Raw genomic sequence first — 22,171 nt, forward strand, 5'->3', positions numbered from 1 at the left:
CGATTGGGGATCAGGAGTTACTGGCCATCAAATTGGCTCTGGAAGAGTGGAGACATCTACTAAGGGCGCAGCTCATCCGATCCTAATTTTTACAGACCACAAGAATCTGACCTACCCCCAGACGGCCCAATGGCTGAACCCTCGTCAGGCCAGGTGGTCACTGTTCTTTACCAGGTTCCAGTTTGAGCTCCATTATCGCCCGGAAGACAAGAATGTGAGGGCCGATGCCTTGTCCAGGTCTTTCAAGATGGAAGACACCATGGAGATTCCACAGAACATTATTGATCCGTCTTGCATTGTCTCTGTCAATCCCCTGCAAGTTGGGGGACATTCCTCCAGGGAGGACTTTTGTGCGCCTGGCTGATCGTGGAAGAACCTCCGCTGGGGACACTCCTCTAGACTGGCAGGTCACGCGGGGGTCCGTAAGACCCGGGATCTGATTGCTCATCATATCTGGTGGCCCACGCTGCCCAAGGACATTATGGACTTTGTTTCTTCCTGTTCTCTATGTGCAGCCAACAAGGTCGCTCACTCCAGACCTGCTGGTCTGCTCCAGCCATTGCCTGTGCCCAATGCTCCCTGGCAGCATATAGCTATGGACTTTATTACAGAACTGCCTCTCTCTGCCGGATGCAGTACTGTCTGGGTGGTGGTGGATCTATTTTTGAAGATGGCCCACTTCGTTCCTCTGACCAGTCTTCCTTCTGCTCCTCAGCTAGCCAAGCTGTTCATCCAACACATCTTCCGCCTGCATGGCTTGCCGCAGCATTTTGTGTCTGATCGGGGGGATCAGTTTACCTCGAAGTTCTGGAGAGCCCTCTGCGGACTCCTCGGTGTGAAGTTGGACTTTTCCTCAGCCTACCATCCTCAGTCCAATGGTCAGGTCGAGAGGATCAATCAGATCTTGGGGAACTACCTACGCCACTTAATCTCCAAGCTGCTGCTTCCTTGGGTTGAGTTCTCATATAATAATCACACCAGCGAGTCCACACAGAAGACACCGTTCTTCATTGTCTACGGCCAACACCCACGAATTCCTCTCCCAGTGCCCAATACTTCTGAGGTACCAGCGGCTGACTCCGCTTTTAGAGACTTTCTGCAGATCTGGCAGCAGATTCGATCCTCCATCCTAATGGCAGTCGACCACATGAAACGGAAAGCTGACACAAGGAGAAGAGAACCTCCTCAATTTCTCCCTGGCACGAAGGTCTGGCTATCTTCTAGGAATATCCGACTAAGGGTGCCATCATGCAAATTTGCTCCCAGGTTCCTCGGACCCTTCGAGATCCTGCAGCAGATCAACCCTGTCGCCTACAAGCTTCGGCTACCTCCTACCCTCAAGATCCCCAACTCCTTCCATGTCTCCCTCCTGAAGCCGGTGGTTCTGAACCGCTATACCAAGACTCCTAGCCCTGCGGTTGCCTCCAGCGGCCCTTCAGACACCTTTGAGGTTAAGGAGATCTTGGACACCAAAAAAGAGAGAGGAAAGACTTTTTATTTTCGGTGGATTGGAGGGGGTTTGGTCCTGAAGAGAGGTCCTGGGAGCCAGAGGAGAACCTCAATGCTCCTACTCTTCTGAAAAAGTTTCTCTCTTGCTCTGGTCCCAAGTAGAGGGGGCGTAAGAGGGGGGATACTGTCATGTCCGTGGCTGCGGGCCGTCAGCTCCAATCTCCTCCCGACAGCCGCAGCCACGAGTCGGCAAGCGCTGGCCCCAGCCTCCTCCTCAGGAGACGCTTCCACTCACCTCAGCCGGGTCCCGCTCTTAAAGGGGCAGCGCGCGCACTGGACTTTTGATGAACATCAGGCCGTGAGTACCCTGGACTATAAGAGTGGTCCAGCCCCCTGCTTCGATGCCTGTTCGTTGTTGTTGTTTCCTAAGTTTGTCTATGTGATGGCCTCCTAGTGTGTTCCTGTTCCCTGCATTCCGTACTATCCTGGTCGAGTACTGTGCTGAGCCAAAGTGGTGCCGTGCTGTATACCACGCCTGACCAGCTTCACCACACCTGACGTCTGCCTGCTGCCTAGTCCCAAACGAGCCTGCCATACTCTCCGAGCCGCCACAGGTACCTATACGAACTATAGACATTGACCTGTGCCCTGTTGGCCAGCTGCCATACCATCAAGGTGGTACGGCCCAGTGGGTCCACAGACCCTTCGTGACATCGAGATAAGTGTAGGTCCTAGAGTTGGGACCCGCATATATCAAACATTAATACAGGATATGCCATAAATGTCGTAGATGGAAATACCCCTTTAAGAAAAGTAAGAAAACTTAGGCCTCGTTCACATCTGCGCTGGAGGATCCGTTAGGGTCCTCCGTTGCAGATCCGGCTGAAAATACCAGAAACAATAGCACAGCATGCTGCGCTTTTGTTTCCAATAAAACCATGGACACCCCGCCAGAAACCCGAGGGAATACATTAAAGTCAATGGGTTCCTCGGCAGCCGGTGGTGTCCATCGTGCAACGGAACCGGTGCTTCCCATATTTCTAATGTTCCGTTCCTCTGACAAAGCAGAAAAATGGAAAACTGAACGCAGGTGTGAACATTCTCCATTTTGTTATCATTTACACAAATTATTATAATTATGACCTTGAAACCCCATCTCTGTATCAGGGACCCCTTTTCTACCTGTTGTATATAACGTGTTACAGGTCAATTGCTACTTATTAGTGGAAGTATTATGAAAAGAACAATGGCATTTTTTGCAATGGTATTTGTTTCGCCCCAGTTATGTCCAGTGGTGTGACAGACGTGACGGTAGAAGTCTAATCCCCCAAGACAGCCTAACAAAAACCCCAACACGCCACTTTTAATTAGGTCGTCACAGCCTCTAGGGTGCCGATTACTCTTATAGCAAAGGTCACGTTTCTGGATGTTTCTTACAATGGCCAATACAAGACAGCAGAATGCTTTTCAACCTTGTGTACGTCTTAGAAAACTTTGGTTGTATACTTTAATCTATTATATACCCTTAGCCTGCTTGTCTGCACTTAATGGGGTCCCACTGGTCTTTGAGATGATTTGTATATAGGATAGATAGGAGAGAGGGGGAGGGGAGGGTTGGATTTATGTCTATGCTTTATAAGCTTCTTTAATGATTTGTCGAGGACATAGTCAACATGCAAAATAGCCTTGGAGAGTAACAGACGAAAAATGTAAAGCATTTCGAGAGCCTTGTTTAATATCGGTTTCGACCTTGCTGTTGGAAACATCACTTTAAAAGGACGACTTTTCATATATCCCTTTTTTTTTTTTTTTTTTTTTACTATGGCGCAATCATATTTTCACCTTGAGATATAAAGATGTCTGAGAGGTTTCACACAGCTCCCGGACTATATTTAGAGACCTGGCCACAGCACGTTACAAAAAAAAAAACATACGTTTTTCCTGCTTTCCTTACAAGACTCCTTCTTATATCGCTACACGAAATGCTCCCGGGCCTGTTTATAGTAACTAGGCTATTAGACAGTAGGCTGAAAATTGGCTATCAAGACTGACTGGAACTGTAAAATTGCTCTTCGCAATGCAAATTAATGTAAATAAAAGCAATCGTTTACAGATATCACCGGCTATCAAACCGCCGACATACAATAAGCTGCAATTTCTCCTTGAATTTTAATACCTTATGACCTAGGTACTAATCTGCTTTGGATTTAAGGAAAGTATTTTGCATTACAAAACCAAGAAAATGCCAATTCCCTCTATAAAATAGAATAAGGCAGATGTTCTCAAAGTTATTTTTGTTGCAAATGAGTAAACTTAAAGGGGAATTAGCACTTTAATGAAGTTTGCTATGACACGTGCTCGGCGTTCTTGCGGTTTGAGCTCAGAAGTTTACGTTAAATCGGAGAGACTAGTGCATGGGAGACATTGCGTATTTCTAACACTGCTTAATGAAACATATGACTGAGGGACGTCAGTATGGAGATGTGAGAACATTAAAGCCTGGCTGGAAGATTGCAATAGATTTTCATTAGTGATTTTGCCAATTTAATGGTAATTAGGAATTTGCACCATGGTGCTGATAAGGATAGTTGGTTAATGAATCAGAGGCAACGTACCTTAACCAGTTGCCAACCAATGACAAAAATATACATTATGGGAGGTTGTCAGTTTCCGCACCATGACATAAAGTTTCGCCAGTGCACCCTCAAAATCTGGAGGAGCATGGTTGTATTACACAGCAATGCCCCTGCCATAACTGCCAGAATGGGAGATATTTCTCTACAAAGCCACATAAACAGAAGCCCACTGGAGTAGAATGCGACAAATTTATCAAGAGGCGCTATAATTGTCACCAATTTCTGGCATAAAATATAGCACATTTGTAAAGGCCCTATGACACGGACCAATGGTCGGGCAAACGAGTGTTTATATGAATGCTCGTTCCCGATCATGTGTAATAAGGGCAACGATCAGCCGACGAACGAGCAAACTCATGTTCATCGGCTGATCTGCTCTTAAATGCAGAATTAAAAATCATCATTGTCGGCAGCATATATTGTCACGGCTGTGGGGTATGTGGACCCACTAGGCCGCTCCGCCATAGCAGAGTAGCAGCTTGCCAAACTGCTGTCAATAAAAGTCTTTGGAACTAGAGTACCTGTATAGAAGTTCTGACAGACACTTTGGCGTAGCAGACACCTTGGCATAGATGACACCGACGACACTAGGCGTGGCAGATGACACTTGGTGTGGCAGATGACACTTGGTGTGGCAGATGACACGTGGCACAGAGGATGAACTCGCCTCCAACACTAGACTTCGCTTAGGAACAAACACAATTACTGGATACGCGAACACAGGATACAGGATACAAATAAGGGACCATTTACAATAACAAACGTGGGTAGTGACAACAATGCTCAGGCACAGGAAGGCAGGACGGACTTATGTAGGGATAGGCTAGAAAAGATTATAGTGGTGCGCGCAATGGCCCTTTAAGAGGTTACCAGCGAATGCGCACCCCATGGGAGCTTAGCACTGATGGAAGCCATACATGCCAGCGTCCCCGGGAAGGAGGAGCAGGACGCCGGCACAAAGGTAATAGATGCTGGCAGCCGCTAGGAGAAGCCGGATAGCGGCGAACAGCGGCCGCAGGCTCTGCACATATCCCTATGTAATCAGGGAGATGTGCTGCCGACATAATAAAAATTTATAGGGACGAGCAATCGGAGTAACGAGCGCTCATCCCTACACATATCCAATCATTGCTCCATGTGATAGAAGCAAACAAGGACCTATCAATGAGCTATCTCGTTGATCGGCACTCGTTTACACGCCCCATGTCGGGCCGTGTAAGAGTACCTTAAGGCCATAGGTGGTACGCTCCTTCTTGAGTACCCACTCCCTTTTTTTGAATAGTGGCAAGAGCAGTTTTAAAGTGAACAGCGTCACACATTTTTGTGCAAATAATGCTTACACCAAAATGTGAAACTTTTTTACGTCCCTTAAGTAGCGTAAGGCCTAATTCACACAAACGTGTGCGTTTTGCGCACGTAAAAAATGCTGCGTTTTGCACGCGTTGCAGTTCCGCGTGTCATCAGTGTTTGGTGCGTGTCTGCGTTATTTTTGCGCGCATGTCATCCTTATGTCAAGTGGTTTTGACGTATGCAAAATGAAATGAAGGAGGTGGTTTTCTTTTTCCCATCATTTCTTGAGCAACTATTGCGCGAATCACGCACAGCACACGGATGTGCGTCCATGTGATGTCCATGATTTTCACGCACCCATTGACTTCAATGGGTGCGTGATGCGCAAAAAACGCACAAACATAGGACATGCAGTGAGTTTCACGCAGCGGACACACGCTGACTTACGTAGGTCCGTGCGACGTGCGTGATTTTCACACGCGTATCACGGACGTTAAATACGCTTGTGTAAATAAGGCCTAAACCTGTTGATAATTGGCCTTCAATATGCTGGCACGCATAAGTTTGTGTACATATTTATTTTTTTTAAAAAGGAGAATTAAAATCCATACATGGGACAAAAAAAATTAAAAAATAAACTGTAAAAAATAAAAAAATACACAAAAAAATATATTTAACAAAATATATATATTTTGTTTAATTAAATACATATAACATGAAGTAACAATCTAAACTTCAAATATATACCCTTCAATTAGGTCAGCGATGAATAGGGTAGAGAGAAAATAAACCTGGAGGTTTTGTTGGGATTTTTTGCTTGTACGCCGAAATTAAATTAATAAAACTTAAACACTAATCTATGTATACCCAAAAATGGTAAAAATAGAAAGTACAGCATGTCCCACAAAAAACAAGGCATTTACTCACGTCAATGCAAAAATAAAAACACTTTATAATCCGAAAGGCCAAAACAAAAAAATAAAACATTTGCCTGGTCCTTAAGCCCAAAAACGACCTGGTACTAAATGGGTTAATGTAAATGTCCACCTGTTAACACAATCCCGTTTTTAGGTCCAACATTCTATGCTGATAATTTCGTAATATATTTTTATAGCAATTATCTACAATTTGAGTCACATGATTGTTATTTTAACTGATGGATGAAATAACAGTGGGTGTTACAGGATTAAGGTGGGCATGTCTAAATAATACCGCAACACAGTGTCTAAATAATACCGCCATATGTACATCAAATTAGGCAGGGAATATCGCACCTACATAATCTAATATCACTAGAGGTCTGGAGAGATTTAGGTTAACACCCTATAATCAATGTGGTTTAAGATGGTAAAGGGGTTAATGGTACAAGTTTAATGTTTATTTTATCTAAAAAGGTCTAAAGTTCTCTGCGTACTTATTTATAATTTATATTTATAGGGATCAAAGCTCCATTTTACCTTCATACAACCAAAGAAACAAAAGCCAGAATTGTGGTTGCCTGCAACCTCCACTAGGGGGAGCTCACTACATCTGGATTTATACAAGTCCCAATAAACGCAATACTAGCTGTATATTTCCTCTCTCTAGTTGCAGCTGCAGGCTATTTCTTAAACATCTGGGTGGTAGTCTCTATCAACCGGGTAAAAGAGTTGGCTGGGACAATTTTTGGATGTCTCCCAGGAAATTGGGAGATGCAGGTCTGAAGTAGGGGACCGAGGACCACCGTCTGGAAACTCAGCACAACCTCATAGGGTAAAAAAGTGAGGTTGTCTAAAAAAAAAAAACAGCCCCTTTAACAGAGGAAAGGACCTCGTAACTTGCAAATGTTTTTGAAAACCCACTGGAATTTCAGATAAGTTTAACCAAGTCTCCAAATAGCACAAAGAAAAAAAAAACTCATTAATTATGTATCATCTTCCCTTTCATCTGATGAATAAATATTAGTACGCTACGGATTTGGTAAATTTTAAGTTTAATGTTACTGGCTACTTTATTCAAATAAATGAGAAGAGAACACACAAGCAAAACTCATTAGTAAATATTGGCCACGGGCAGAAGTGCATTGATTAAATTAGTCATTCGCCACTGCTGCAAAACTTTTTTTTCTAAACAAATTAATTTAGTAAATCTATGCTGATGCATTAATAATGTATTCATTAATTATACAGCCCCATACAATTGTTTAATTGTTCCCCGCTGTCTCCCAGGTATTTTGTAAATCAGCTTTGATTTTGTAGATCATTGATATTTGAAGTACCTAATCACTTCAAGACAGAGCGGAACTTTTTTTTTAATATGGAGGAGGGATAATTTGATATTGTTGACTTTCTGCAATGATTTCCTTTTAAATTACTTTTACATATTGGTTATAAGCATACACTGAGAAAACCACACCCAATCACAAAATAACTAGTTACAAATGCACAACAAAAAAAATCTTCTAAACATATCTCCAGCTATAATGTGAGGGTCATTAAATTATTTAACGAGACCTTGTCCAGTCTCCTATGTGGTCTATTATAGGGGATCTGTCAGCACTCCTGTGTGATGTAGTATAGAGGATCTGTCAGTTCTCCTGTGTAGTGTAGTATAAAGGATCTGTCAGCTCTCCTGTGTGGTGTAGTATAGAGGATCTGTCAGCACTCCTGTGTGGTGTAGTATAGAGGATCTGTCAGCTCTCCTGTGTGGTGTAGTATAGAGGAGCTGTCAGCTCTCCTGTGTGGTGTAGTATAGAGGAGCTGTCAGATCTCCTGTGTGGTGTAGTATAGAGGATCTGTCAGTTCTCCTGTGTGGTGTAGTATAGAGGATCTGTCAGTTCTCCTGTGTGGTGTAGTATAGAGGATCTGTCAGTTCTCCTGTGTGGTGCAGTATAGAAGAGCTGTCATCTCTCCTGTGTGGTGTAGTATAGAGGAGCTGTCATCTATCCTGTGTGGTGCAGTATAGAGGATCTGTCCGATCTCCTGTGTGATGTAGTATAGAGGAGCTGTCAGTTCTCCTGAATGGTGTAGTATAGAGGATCTATCAGCTCTCCTGTGTGGTGTAGTATAGAGGATCTGTCAGCTCTCCTGTGTGGTGTAGTATAGAGGATCTGTCAGTTCTCATGTGTGGTGTAGTATGGAGGAGCTGTCAGCTCTCTTGTGTGGTGTAGTATGGAGGATCTGTCAGCTCTCCTGTGTGGTGTAGTATAGAGGAGCTGTCAGTTCTACTGTGTGGTGTAGTATAGAGGATCTGTAAGTTCTCCTGTGTGGTGTAGTATAGAGGATCTGTCAGCTCTCCTGTGTGGTGTAGTATAGAGGATCTGTCAGTTCTCCTGTGTGGTGTAGTATAGAGGATCTGTCAGCTCTCCTGTGTGGTGTGGTGTAGTATAGATGATCTGTCCACTTTACTGCGTGATGTAGTATAGAGGATCAGTCAGTTCTCCTGAATGGTGTAGTATAGAGGATCTATCAGCTCTCCTGTGTGGTGTAGTATAGAGCAGCTGTCAGTTCTCCTGTGTGGTGTAGTATAGAGGAGCTGTCAGCTCTCCTGTGTGGTGTAGTATAGAGGAGCTGTCACCTCCTGTGTGGTGTAGTATAGAGGATCTGTCAGCTCTCCTGTGTGGTGTAGTATAGGGGATGTCAGCTCTCCTGTGTGGTGTAGTATAGAGGAGCTGTCAGTTCTCATGTGTGGTGTAGTATAGAGGATTTGTCTGCTATCCTGTGTGGTGTAGTATAGAGGATCTGTCAGTTCTCCTGTGTGGTGTAGTATAGAGGATCTGTCAGTTCTCCTGTGTGGTGTAGTATAAAGGAGCTGTCAGTTCTCCTGTGTGGTGTAGTATAGAGGATCTGTCAGTTCTCCTGTGTGGTGTAGTATAGAGGATCTGTCAGCTCTCCTGTGTGGTGTAGTATAGAGGATCTGTCAGCTCTCCTGTGTGGTGTAGTATAGAGGATCTGTCAGTTCTCCTGTGTGGTGTAGTATAGAGGATCTGTCAGCTCTCCTGTGTGGTGTGGTGTAGTATAGATGATCTGTCCACTTTACTGCGTGATGTAGTATAGAGGATCAGTCAGTTCTCCTGAATGGTGTAGTATAGAGGATCTATCAGCTCTCCTGTGTGGTGTAGTATAGAGCAGCTGTCAGTTCTCCTGTGTGGTGTAGTATAGAGGAGCTGTCAGCTCTCCTGTGTGGTGTAGTATAGAGGAGCTGTCACCTCCTGTGTGGTGTAGTATAGAGGATCTGTCAGCTCTCCTGTGTGGTGTAGTATAGGGGATGTCAGCTCTCCTGTGTGGTGCAGTATAGAGGAGCTGTCAGTTCTCCTGTGTGGTGTAGTATAGAGGATTTGTCTGCTATCCTGTGTGGTGTAGTATAGAGGATCTGTCAGTTCTCCTGTGTGGTGTAGTATAGAGGATCTGTCAGTTCTCCTGTGTGGTGTAGTATAAAGGAGCTGTCAGTTCTCCTGTGTGGTGTAGTATAGAGGATCTGTCAGTTCTCCTGTGTGGTGTAGTATAAAGGAGCTGTCAGCTCTCCTGTGTGGTGTAGTATAGAAGAGCTGTCAGTTCTCCTGTGTGGTGTAGTATAGATGATCTGTCAGCTCTCCTGTGTGGTGTAGTATAGAGGAGCTGTCAGCTCTCCTGTGTGGTGTAGTATAGATGATTTGTCCGCTTTACTGCGTGATGTAGTATAGAGGATCAGTCAGTTCTCCTAAATGGTGTAGTATAGAGGATCTATCAGCTCTCCTGTGTGGTGTAGTATAGAGCAGCTGTCAGTTCTCCTGTGTGGTGTAGTATAGAGGAGCTGTCAGCTCTCCTGTGTGGTGTAGTATAGAGGAGCTGTCACCTCCTGTGTGGTGTAGTATAGAGGATCTGTCAGCTCTCCTGTGTGGTGTAGTATAGGGGATGTCAGCTCTCCTGTGCGGTGTAGTATAGAGGAGCTGTCAGTTCTCCTGTGTGGTGTAGTATAAAGGATTTGTCTGCTATCCTGTGTGGTGTAGTATAGAGGATCTGTCAGTTCTCCTGTGTGGTGTAGTATAGAGGATCTGTCAGTTCTCCTGTGTGGTGTAGTATAAAGGAGCTGTCAGTTCTCCTGTGTGGTGTAGTATAGAGGATCTGTCAGCTCTCCTGTGTGGTGTAGTATAGAGGAGCTGTCAGTTCTCCTGTGTGGTGTAGTATAGATGATCTGTCAGTTTTCTTGTGTGGTGTAGTATAGAGGAGCTGTCAGTTCTCCTGCGTGGTGTAGTATAGAGGAGCTGACAATTTTCCTGCGTGGTGTAGTATAGAAGAGCTGACAGGTCTCATGTGTGGTGTAGTGTAGGGGAACTAGATGCTCTCCTGACATGTATGTTTTTGTAAATACTGGTGTACCCGATAAAATAACAATTGTGAAGCATCTATTCTTAGAACTCTTCGTTGTGTCATTCCTCCTGGAAATATATGAGTACATTGACAACTGGGTGTTACTATTCACCTTGACTCTGTCAGCACTGATTGGACAATATGTATATATTATTATTAGTATTATTATTATTATTACTTAAAAGGTCTTGGTTTATGATTTATGTTTTAATGTTTTTGATACAGCGGCACTTGTGTCCATGAGCTATGATTGATATTGCAGCTTTCAAGTCAATGGGTTGCAATACCAGAAACAGCTCGTGAACACTAGTGGCGCTGTTTCTGAGGGGGAGCAGAGCATTTTTTCAATCCTGGACAGTCCCTGTAAGCAATCTTTACCCGTTAGTGACCGGCCCATCGTGTTTCTACGTCGGTCACTAACGGGCCTTATTCCGATGCCATAGACTTTTTACGTCGCGGCATCGGAATAAGTAAACAGAGCAGGGAGCTGTCAAATCTCCCTGCTCTCAGCTGCTAGAGGCAGCTGAGGGCTGGGAGCGTCCCTGCTCTGCCGTGTGAGATCGATATTAGTATCGATCTCACACGTTTAACCCCTCAGATGCGGTGCTCAATAGCGAGCACCGCATCTGAGTGGTTTTGGAGAGAGGGAAGGAGCTCTGTGTCTCCAATGGCAGCCGGGGGTCTAATAAAGGCCCCCAGGTCTGCCTGTCATGAATGCCTGCTAGGTCATGTCTTTGGCATGACCTAGCAGATGCCTGTCCGTGTTAAACAGACAGGCAGTAATACACTGCAATACAAAAGTATTGCAGTGTATTATAAATGCGATCGCAGAATCGCATATTATAGTCCCCTAGTGGGACTAGTAAAAAAGTGAAAAAAAAGTTTAATAAAGTTAATTAAAAAAAAAATTGAAAAAAAATTAAAAACCCAGCTTTTCCCCTTACAAAATGCTTTACTATTAAAAAAACAAAATAAAGTTAAAAAGTTACACATATTTGGTATCGCCGCGTCCGTAACGATCCCGACTATAAATCTATGACATTATTTAACCGGCACGGTGAACGCCGTAAAAAATTTAATAAAAAACTATGGAAAAATTTTCTGTGAATCCTGACTTCAAAAAAATGTGATAAAAAGTGATCAAAAAGTCGCATCTACTCCAAAATGGTACCAATAAAACTACAAGTCTTCCCGCAAAAAAAAAGCCCTCATACAACCGCATCGGCAAAAAAATAAAAACGTTACGGCTCTTCAAATATTGAGACACAAAAACAAATAATTTTGAAAAAAAAGCGTTTTCACTGTGTAAAAGTAGTAAAACATACAAAAACTATACAAATTTTGTATCGTTGCAATCGTAACAACCCGCTGAATAAAGTTATTGTGTTATTTATATCACACGGTAAACGGCGTAGATTTAAGACGTGAAAAAGAGTGGTTTTTTTCTATTTCCCCCCAAATAAAAGTTAATAAAAGTTAATCAATAAATAATATGTCCCCCAAAATGGTGCTATTAAAAAATACAACTTGTCCCGCAAAAAACAAGACCTTATACAGCTATGTCGACGCAAAAATAAAAGAGTTATAGCTCTTGGAATGTGACGATGGAAAAACTTCAAAAATGGCTTGGTCATTAAGGGGTTAAAGGTGACAGTTGAAGAACAGTATATATACTGTAATTTGCACCTAGGTTAAAATGTGCATGCCTCTTGATAAATTTGGCACATTTTGAACTCTGACAGTCGAAAAATAAAATCTATGACTTTTATCACAAATTTTTCACACATGACAGTTCACTTATACCTGGCGTAAACGGCATAATAACTGTGGACCCCTGTGTTTCCCTTCTAGACTAATTTAATGTATTTCATAGTATGAATCAGGTCACGACTCCGCGTGTTTTTCTCGTTTGCCAGCCCTCCCTTAATCTTGCTAAATTATATTTCATTTCAATCTTCGGAAAGGAAAAAAAAAAACAGTAAGAATGTTCCTGAAGAACAAATCTCTCCATCTTATTTTTAATTGTCAGTTTTCATCCCTATAATGAAAGCATTTTGTCGAAATGACAATGATTCAGAAACTCAGCAAATGCCAAAAGCAAATAAAAGCTCCGTTCAATCTGATTTGACAGCAATTTGATAACTTGACTTCTTGGGTTTGGACTTTTTTTTTTACAAAGTAAAAGTTGTCTGTATGTGAAGGATGAACCAAGAGAATGCAGCTAGTTAATGAGGCTTCAGTCCCTTCATATGAGAAGCTGTAGCAACCTCCTACCCCTAATATCTGTCACTAGAATGAGGAGCCCAAATTGTGAGGGGGCCCAACACTGATACCTGCAGTCCACACTAGGAGGAGCTCATTGCATACAGATTTACACAGCTGCCATTGAGTTCCATACATGCTGTACAAATCCGTATGCAGATAGCTCCCTCTAGTGGTGGCTGCAGGTAGCCAGATTTATATAAGTTATCAAGTCAAGAAAACAGCGCTCTCCTCTACAGATATATTATGATATACATTATGACATTATGACAGCACAGTTTTTTGGACCTAAAACCAGAATGGTGGAGTTTGTGGAGTTGTCCTTTAAAAAAATCCTATTAACAATCAGAAAAAAGTTTAAATTTACATTTATTTCCAATACGTTCCCATGTATCTGAAAAGTTGTTTGGTTGTGTGTATCCTGATAATGTACAGGTTGATGCTACAGCTGTTTCCGTCAGCTGTATATATTTGCATGCCCGGCCTACCCTTCATTCAAACTTCTCGCTGGGGGTATGGGAACCTGGATCGTCCATTCCGGCGATTGGTGTGGTTCCCAGCATCCGCCCCTTCTCCGATCTAGCATTTTTCACCTAGCCAGTGAATAGGTGAAAAAAGCTAAAGGCTGGAATACCCCTTTAAGCCATGCCTCTGACTTAATAGGAGCACAAAGAGGGCAGACATGGGAACCCCAGACTGTCATGATAACCATCGGCCAATGGGCTGTTGGAGAAACCCGCCCCTCTTTCTAATTTCTTAGATGGCACAGTCGTTATTCACTGCAACATCTAAGTGGATAAACGGCCAGGATCGTTATCTCTTATCCTGGCGGAGATCTCTCTGATCCTGGTGGAGATATCTCTTATCCTGGTGGAGATATCTCTGATGCTGGCTATTGCAGTGAATAACATACAGCCAACACCCGCCGAGTATTCCCCCTTCCCAGCTAAGATGTTGCTCTATGTCAAATGTCAGGAAGGGGTTAATAAAAACTTGTCTTCAGTAAGCTCCCCCTAGTGGTGGCTGAAGCAGCAAAACATTCTCATTTATCTCTATATCTATGCAGAGGATTTGAAGCTCTCTGTATCAGAAAAATGGAGCTCAGACCCCTGTAAAAATATTATGAAATATGAAAAAAATTGTGTTCCAGTTTGAGATGAGATAAATTGATGACATGTTCTATAATATGTATGTATCATGAAATATATTCATGTGTATAATAAGAAGGCTCTATCAAGCATGACTATAGTCTTGATTTTTTTTTACGCCTTGTGGTCTATGGGCCCCCCAAGGTGTTAGGGCTGTGTATCCATGATTTGGTCATAAAATGTGCAATCAAACATCTGATATACTCAATACACCAACATATATCACCATCAGGAACCTCCACACGGTCCATATTGAAGTCTCTTGATAAATCTACCTATAGCATGGAGCCATTCCAGAAGTTCTGCAGTTTTTCCAAAAATCGAGCATTAAAAGTGCAAATCCTTTTTTCAAAGAGCCACACATACTTTTGCTTTCTTTGCAAATTACTTTTGATAGCTCTAAAATCTTTGGAACAGATGCACAAATGATGAGACGTATAAAATCTCAGAGTAGACCCTTAAAGAATTATTACCGCTAACAAAAAAATTTAATGAACCCCAAAACCAACTTAAGACTTCACAGTAAAGTGTGTGACTGTGTATATCAAATTATATTGATACTGCTGATGTAAAGAGGAACCATTAACTGCACAACGACTGTGGGGGCGTGCGCTCGCTGTCTTCTTCGTAATTTCCGAAAATATCAGAGATAAAAAGGATTCAGACTTAGATAAAAAAAAATTGCAATATGAAATAGATCCCTGCTTGTTTTTATGTAAGGAAGGCTAAAATAACTATGATATATATGTCTAGATATAATTCTATGTCTCTGTTTCTGCTCTTTGCTAGTAGTCACATACAGTAGAATGCACATTATTAGACTAAATACATCAACTTTTACTGTTTACCAGCAGGTGGCGCTGTATAAGGATAACGCAGCACCATCTGAGATGCCAATACAACTGCCAGCAGAGATAACAGGCATCAGCTGGCGCTGGCAAATTTAAATATTAAAGGGACTTTCGACAGTAGAAATGAAGGTCAATGCGATGAATAATTTCAGAATTATATGGAGAGGAAATCGTCCAGAAAAAAAAAATATGGATGCTGGGAAAATCTTGGTACATGACGCAGCATCCTACATATAACTATACAGACTGCAATACAGTGCGCAGTACGGTTCTTTATGCAGTTTATTATGAGCCGAAATACATACGGAACACACACTGATACACACGGAAATGCGACGCAGGAAAAACGCTGAGTTTTTTGCGGACGCAAAACAGACACGTTCGTGTGAATCTGGCCTTAGAGGCGTAAAATAAATCTCCCGGGCCCCAGTGCCAAATCCCAGCGCAGTCTGCCATTTATAGATTCGGTGTCTGTGAAAGAGGGGTGTCTAGATCCTCTCAGACGCCGGGGCGAATGCACAACTGTTATGTTTGCACCACCTATAGCTACGCCCTGAACACATCATGATATCACTATGAGATTAGGAAAGTGATAGACACGTATAGTACGAAAATAAGACCCTGGCCTAGTGTCTGCATATTTATTTGGTCGTCTGATGCTATTTTCTGCCATTTTTCGAGCCATAAACGACCCAAACAACTGCTAAGAATGTCAGGGGCCCCCCAGGCTATTGCCTGGGGGACACATGGTCGCACGGCCCCCGTAAGTTGTTAATAAAATGTGTTTTTTGCTTGGTATGTTTTTTTTCTCCCCCTTTCCCTCTTTTCTCCATTTGTTATTTTATATTAGAATGGTACTTACCATCCTGGTGTCCCCCGGGTAAGCTGTGCTGGTGGCACGAGCCGGTTTCCAGATGTTTCTGTCTCTGGGCAGTTTGGAGTTGGTCCCAGCTGATTGGACCTAGGTCAGCTGTGCAATTGCATGAGCAGGTTCTGGCAGATTCTATCTCCAGGCAGATTTGTTGAAGGCCAGCTGATTGGTCATTGATAAAATCCTAAAGACGGGAAAATTGGACATAAAAGGAGCAGTTCATCGTGGTCAAGAAGCCAGTTTTGAAGATTGGACCATCGCCCGCCCTCCCTCCCTCCCTATTGTTTTTTAATTCCTTCACGTCACGTTGTTTGTTAGAGGGGTTTGTCACCCAGCTAATGCTGGGCGGACTTGGTTTTTATTGGTCAAAATATTTATATTTTATTATTTATTCGATTATTTATGGTTATTCTCTTCGAATTATTTTATCTTAGGTTACCCTTAATAAACACTGTGGCAATTTTTATCCAAAGAAACTGTTGTCATGTTTTATTTCAGTTTGATTGAGTATTGTGGGGTTTGTGCTACCATGCGGGGGCTGAACGCCTCCAAACATCTTCCCATTGATTTCAATGGGAAAAACGGCGTTCCGTTCCCACGGGGTGTTTTTTAAAACCCTTAGGCTATGTTCACACGCTTAACAAAAAACGGCTGAAAATACGGAGCTGTTTTTAAGGGAAAACAACACCTGATTTTCAGCCATTTTTTACGGCTGTTTTTGGAGCTGTTTTTCCATTGAGTCAATGAAAAACAGCTCCAAAAACGGCTCAAGAAGTGACATGCACTTCTTTCTACGAGGCGTTTTTTTTTTACGTGGTCGTTTTTAAAAACAGCCGCGTAAAAAAAACATCCCGTGGGAACGTAACGCCGTTTTTCCCATTGAAATCAGTGGGCAGATGTTTGGAGGCGTTCAGCCCCCGAATTTTACGTTTACGGCCCGAAAAACAACTAAAAATAGGCCGTGTGAACATACCCTTAGATGGAAAATTTGGCGTCAGTTGTCGTCTACTGAAATTTGCTATGGCCTCCATGTTACAGAGGCATTTTGACGTATGTTTTCATGGGCATCCAGAGGTTGACGTTCCTAAGCCCCAATGCAAAATCTGTTACAGGGCTCCTACCTACCAAAAAAAAAAAAAGTCAATATTTTGCATGAAATATATTTTATTGACCATACATTACATAAAAACAAAAAACCTACACATATTAAGTATCTACACGACCGTGTTAACCGAATAATTAATTTAACAGGTTATTTAGCTTGAAAAGAACGGGATGAAAAAAAAAACAATGCTGAAAATATATTTTTCCTACTTTTACGCCACAAAAATAAATAATATAACCTACACAATACATTTTTTCTCCCACCGCCCACCCCCAAACCAAGCAGAAAAAGAAAACAATTTATCCTGCATAAAACAAGGCCTCATATAGCCACGTCAATGAAAAAATAAAAAAGTTATGGCTGCAAAAACAGAAAAATTTAGCTGGTCATTAAGGCCTTTTCAGGCCTGGCCATTAAGGGGTTAAACAAGAACACAATATACATACGGATAGGCTTTCGTATGTAGCCCGGGCATTTATCAAACCCCTCCCAAGATACTGGGGGAGATTTATAAAAACTGCTGCAAAAACTGCTGCAAAGGAAAAGTGAAGCCGTTACCCATAGCAACCAATCAGATTCCAGCTCTCATTTCCCAGGGATCCTTCTCAAAACGAAAGAGGCAATCTGATTGGTTGCTATAGGCAACTGCTACACTTTTCCTTTGCACTGGTATTAATAAATCTCCCTCCCTTTTAAGTGTGTATCCAAGAAATGGGGCTAAGGCTCTGTTTACATCTGCATCATAAATGCTGTTTATAATGGAAAATACGATACAGTGCCAGGTCCGTCATACAGCGGACACCACCAGCGCCCAACAGACAACGTTGACTAATAATGGGCTCTGTCGGGTTCTGTCATGGTGTCCGACATTTTGACAGGAAGAATAGCACTGCGGACAACGCTATTCTTAGCATTAAATATGACGAAATCTGCGACAGTTCAGATACGAGTGTGAACAGAGCCTTAGAGAATCGAAATTATAATGTGGCAAGACTTGATTCTGGCATATTAAAGCAAACAGGATAAGTTAAAAACATGTTCATGTCATTGCTTAAAGATGTTTCAACCACCCCGAGTGTGAATTATCGGAACAAAACCTCATTTTAAATGAAAAAAGAAACATACTTTGAGAATTAACATAATGAAATACTCCAATCTACATCAACATCTGGAGATTATCACACAAGAAAATGATCATTTTATCCTACAAGATGGCTGGAAAAACCTTAATAACATTCTAATTCTACAATATAAGTATTACAATCTCATTAGTATAATAGGGTTGAGACGCTAAAAAGGAGCACAATCTGCTGAACAACCATTTGTGAGTACAAAATGAAATTCATATAAAGTGACCACAATAACTGTATACGATGTGATATAGGTGGCGGCTATATGGCAGCAATCGTAAATCAATAACTATTAGATATAGGTTTTGCAGATGCTGGATTATCATCTAAGGCCCCAGAGCAAAAATCAAAATGGGACCATCCTCCTGGTCACAGGGGAAGCTATATGGGGTGCAGAGGTAGCCGTCACACCCGGGCCATGGTGCATGATGGGGCACAAGGCCCTCTGCCATATAAGAAGTCACCACTATTATAAATGGCACATTGTAATACTATTACAGATTAAGCATTGGGACTCAGGAACTCTAAGTTATGCCGGCTCTACCGCCAGTACCAAGACGGAAGGACCTGGCACTTGTATGGGGACTTGCAGCAGTCAGCTGATCGCTGTGGCGGCTTTGCTCTGAGAAGGGGGGGTTAAGGCCCCCCAGCGTACGCAGTAAACATGTTCATAGGTTTACATTAGCCCAACATTAGCCCAACGGAAGCCAAATGGTGTCCCTTTGGAATCCATTGGCGCGTTGTACTCTATGGCATCAATCACAGCCATCCATTTAATGGATAAGTCATGAGCTTTTCTTGATGTATATGTGGCCATACAGTGGCATTCGTCACCCAAAAGCTCCCAGCATACACGCTAGTCGTGTCTATAGCACCCCGTTTACGCTTCCTTTTGGCCTGTGTCGGCCTATACCTTGATATGCATTTTTAGTATTTTATTTTGACTATTATTTTTTCTATGCTATTCTATCAAGCTCGATCCTGCAAAAAATGAATACCGTACTATATACTTTTTTTTAACATGGGAGCCTATGGGTGACATAGGCAACTGTATGGCATCCATTTAATGTATGTTGTGTGCTTTTTATTCGTTTTTTATGAAGTGTACATTAAACTGATGCCATAATAGTTTATGGGTGACGGATGCCACTATTAGGGTATGTGCACACACAAAATAAAAAACATCTGAAAATACGGAGCTGTTTTCAAGGGAAAAGAGCTCCTGATTTTCAGCCGCTTTTTTAGCAACTCGCGAAAAAACGGCCGAAAATAAGCCGTGTGAACATACCCTTAGACGTCAATCACAGCCTACAAGCTTTTCCCGGCGTAGACGTTAAATGTAGGCAAAAAAACAAGACGTGAAAGAGTAGAAAAGTAGGAAAACAAAAAGTAAAATAAAGAATAAAAATAAAAAGCAATAAAGAGACGCAGCCAATACGAGTGCAGAGAGGCCGTTATTAAAAAAGGAACAATTATCCATCAGATTAATGCGGCGCGCTCATTTACATTCCACGCACGAGTCTAACTGGGTGATAAGGTTTCCAAAAGAAACATCTGCTGAACCAAGGCAGAAAAATGCAAAATAAAATTGAGGCCATTACGGTCTATTTTTCATCCAGCTGAACCTACTGTAAGAAGAAGAGCCATTAAAGTTGGCAGTTCTGAAACATCTAATCCACCAGCTATATCATTAACACCAGGATTTCTCTATTGATGAATTTCAATTATTATGCAGAAAAACAGCGGCGATGCATTGGCGTTTTTTTTTTATCTCTTGGAAAACCATTCCAAATTTCCATCAAGATTCTGCTGCGGAGGGAAAAGTTATATATACTGTTCAGATTTTCAACCTCTGTAAGCAGATTTCAACTGCATCAGTTTTAATGAGGTGTAAAGTTTGTGTTATTTTTGTCTCACACAACACAAAAGTGGAGACGAGGTTACCGGTTTTCTTTTACGCTAATGCGTGAGAGTGACAGGGAGACGACGGTGCTTTGAGGGCTTATAACTGAGCACTTTGGAAGTAAAATCTTTCAGCATTGCTCATATTATCCTTGACTTTTGTCTCCTTCAACAGGTAGAGATGTAGCAGAGCTGAGTTAGTCATTTAAAGGAGCTTTACCACCATTATAAGTAATGGCATCTCACTAGGATATGAAATTGCTACATTATCAGTAAGGGTCCAAGTGGTGCTGGGACCCCCACCGATCATCAGAATAAGGGGGCTGCATCAATAGTTAAGGGCCGAAGTGGCGCACCCATCCATCTGCCAAGCAGGGAACCTGCGTGAATGTCGTGCACAGTGAGAGTATAGGAGCGTCAATGTGCAGGGAAAAAGCTGGAGGGACCTCAGTCCCTTTGTTCTCATGACCAATGCAAGACAGGACTCTGCTAAAGGGGGCACAGGGCACCATCCGATGTTACTGGCACTGGTGAGGGTCCCAGAGGATGGATATACTAGTGATATTCCATAACATTATGAGATAAAAATAACCCTTTGACTATTTTTACATAAATAATTATCTACTAATTTGCTCTTGACAAATCACACGGCTTATTTTCGGACGTTATTCGGGCTGTAAAAGCCCGAAAAATCGTAACCAGAACGCCTTAAAAACATCTGCCCACTGATTTCAATCGGAAATACCGCGTTCTGTTCCGACAGGGCGTTTTTTTATGTGGCCGTTTTGACTCTATAGAAAAACAGGACATACCCTTATCAAAAAACTTATTTTTTGCTGCATTTTTTTACGGCCGTTTTTGGAGCTGTTTTTCTATAGAGTCAATGAAAAACGGCTCAAGAAGTGACATGCACTTCTTTTTCACAGGCGTTTTTTAACGCGGCCGTTTTTAAACTCTGCTTGCTTAAAAAAACACCCTGTCAGAACAGAATGCCGTTTTTCCTATTGAAATCAACGGGCAGGTGTTTGGAGGCGTTCTGCTTCAGATTTTTCCGGCCGTTTATGGCCCAAAAAACGTCCGAAACTAAGCCGTGTGAGCATACCCTTAGCCCTTATTTACACAACAGGGTTTCCCGGCCGGGTGACGGACGTTCATAAATCGGCCGTCACCCGGCTACATTAGGAACAATAGACCCATAATGGGGCTATTCGCACAACCGATTTTTTGACGGCCCGGGAAACCTGGCCGTCAAAAAATGGGACATGCCCTATTTTCGGCCGTTTACCCGGCCGCCCGGCTCCCATAGAAGTCTATGGGGCCGGGTAATGCACGGCCATCACCGGAATGTGTCCCGAGAGATGACCATGTTTTCCATCGCTCGCTCCCTCCTCACAGCGCAGAGTGCATGTGAGGAGGAGGAGTTGATGCCATTCGGACGAATGGCTGTACACTGGAGATACACTGTGTGGCAGGGCCGGGGTGTACAGCAGGTGGAAGGGAGCACTGCGCTGGCTCCCTTCCCCTGCTTGTTTTAAAAGCGCCCTGGCCTAGAGACACCTTCGATGGCGCCGCTAGCAGCTGCTGCTGCTGCGGCTGCTACTATTGTAGAGACGCCACTATAGCAGAGCAGGGAGGTATCTCCCCGCTCTGCTATGTGCTAGCCCCACTTTAGCTCCCTGAAGGCACGGAATCCCTGTGTGTTCGGGGATTGCGCTCCTGGACGGAGCACTTGATGTCTCTGTCCATATCTGGGCAGTGACATCAGGGGAAACTCCTGAAGCGGAATCCCCGAACACATGGGGATTCTCCTTCAGGAGTTGCCCCTGATGTCACTGTCCAGATTTGCCCGGCCCGGAACGGATGCAAAACTAATGCACACCGGCCGGGAAAAATGGCCGATTTTATCGGCCGATACTCGGGCTCGGGCGGGACCCTGTCGTGTGAATAAGGCCTCATTCACACGGCAGGGTTTCCCGGCCGGGTGCCAGCCGTTCATAAATCGGCCGGCACCCGGCTGCATTAGGAATAATAGACCCCTAATGGGGCTATTCACACGACCGATTTTTTGACGGCCGGGAAAACCGCCCGTCAAAAAATAGGACATGCTCTATTTTCGCCCGGGTACCCGGCCGCCCGGCTCCCATAGAAGTCTATGGGGCCGGGTAATACCCGGCCATCACCGGGATGTGTCCCGAGTGAC

At 43.1% G+C, this 22,171-nt stretch overlaps 1 long non-coding RNA gene across 1 annotated transcript in view; it reads right to left on the bottom strand.

Moving 5' to 3' along the window:
- The window catches only part of LOC142657059 (uncharacterized), a 46,453-nt gene extending 28,995 nt beyond the window's left edge, over positions 1-17,458 (bottom strand). Inside the window, exons 1-3 of the long non-coding RNA XR_012849796.1 lie at positions 17,386-17,458; positions 16,808-16,955; positions 15,826-16,018 (exon numbers count right to left, since the gene is read on the bottom strand). This is a non-coding gene — a long non-coding RNA (uncharacterized LOC142657059). The remainder of the gene's footprint in view (positions 1-15,825; positions 16,019-16,807; positions 16,956-17,385) is intronic.
- Between the last annotated feature and the right edge of the window lie 4,713 nt (positions 17,459-22,171).

The sequence above is a fragment of the Rhinoderma darwinii genome, chromosome 7, assembly GCF_050947455.1.
Source record: "Rhinoderma darwinii isolate aRhiDar2 chromosome 7, aRhiDar2.hap1, whole genome shotgun sequence".
Classification (NCBI taxonomy): domain Eukaryota; kingdom Metazoa; phylum Chordata; class Amphibia; order Anura; family Rhinodermatidae; genus Rhinoderma; species Rhinoderma darwinii.